General features: G+C 50.0%; 1 long non-coding RNA gene across 1 annotated transcript; it reads right to left on the bottom strand.

The window, feature by feature from the left end:
- Positions 1 to 270: 270 nt before the first annotated feature.
- On the bottom strand, positions 271 to 961 carry LOC146690163 (uncharacterized). Its single transcript, XR_014915634.1, has 3 exons — positions 786 to 961; positions 537 to 711; positions 271 to 457 (listed from the first exon to the last, which is right to left on the bottom strand). It is a non-coding gene; the product is annotated as an uncharacterized LOC146690163 (long non-coding RNA).
- Positions 962 to 1,233: the final 272 nt, after the last annotated feature.

Raw genomic sequence — 1,233 nt, 5'->3', positions numbered from 1 at the left:
CCAAGAATACTGGGCCAACATGGCCCAGGACCATGACAGAACTGAATCCTGTTTAGAAGATACAATGCCGGTTTTTCAAAGCTGTGAATAAGTCTTAGAGGGAAAATTAGTGAGGGTTGAAGGAGTAGAACAGCTTTGATTTCTTTTTGATTTCTAGAAGTAGTGGTTATAATGTAGGCGTACACATACAGATATTACATAGGTGTCACGGCTCAACGGCACGAGGGAACAGGGATGGACACAGGCGCAGAAACCAACCCGGAAGCGAGGTGACAGAAAACAAATGATTTATTTCCGCCCACAGGGAAAACAAAGGTGAAACACAAGGCGACGCCACCACACTAGTGGCGCGTAGGATTCGTCTGAGAAAATGAGGGCGACCTAGACACCTCTAGGAGACGGCTGAACAGCGGGGACAGCGGGGAGGTAGAAACAGGACTAGGTAGGGGCCGGGGCACTGGAACAAGAGGAGATCACGATCAGAGGGATCCAGCAGACAACCAATAATCCTCCGCAGTTGAATTGAATTGCCTTACTTGGTTTCAGATGGAGGGGACAGGTGGAGCGGAAAACCCGGAAGCGGTCGAGGCGTGGGGAGGCAGGCAGGTAGGTGAGCAGTGGGTCGGCAGGCCACGTTGTGTGAGCAGCTGGCGGCCCAGGTCCAGGAGGACGGGAGCGAGGGGAACAAGATCTCCACTCCGGGTGCTATCGCTGAGGACAAGAAAAGACAGGTCAGTCATCACACGGCGTTAAGACAAGGTTTGAGGATGCTCCACTGAACTAACATGGGAATAGCAGATACTCAGGCGATGAGTGGTTGAGAGCGCAGGTCTGATATACCGCTGGCACGATTGCTCACAGGTGGTCAGCCAGGGAGGGGCAACCTGACTCCGCCTAAAGGAGGAGGAGCCGCTGTCTGAGACCTGCAGGTGCCCAACCAGACCATGACAATAGGTTTATCTTTAGGATAAAGGGGGAGCTTCTACGTAGAAATGATTTTTATACATATTGCATTTTGTGCTTTTAAAGGAGTTGTGGCTCAAATTTGTCTCTGGAGGGTCACGAGCCTTTGGCTAGCGCTATGATTAGCCAATCTACTGTGAGGATAATATGAGTTCATGAAGGATTGCACACGCTTACAGACACAGAGTTAAGAAACACACATGACAGTATTGATTCCAGGCAAAAGGCCTCAAATTCATTTAGCTTTTTGACTGAACTTAAAGAAGGACC

The sequence above is a fragment of the Copadichromis virginalis genome, linkage group LG16 (assembly GCF_057382275.1).
Source record: "Copadichromis virginalis isolate Kocher_CV1m ecotype Utaka linkage group LG16, C_Virginalis_male_GT1.1, whole genome shotgun sequence".
Classification (NCBI taxonomy): Eukaryota; Metazoa; Chordata; class Actinopteri; order Cichliformes; family Cichlidae; genus Copadichromis; species Copadichromis virginalis.
Note: the sequence above shows the minus strand (reverse complement) of the source record. Positions and strands in the feature narration are given on the sequence as shown.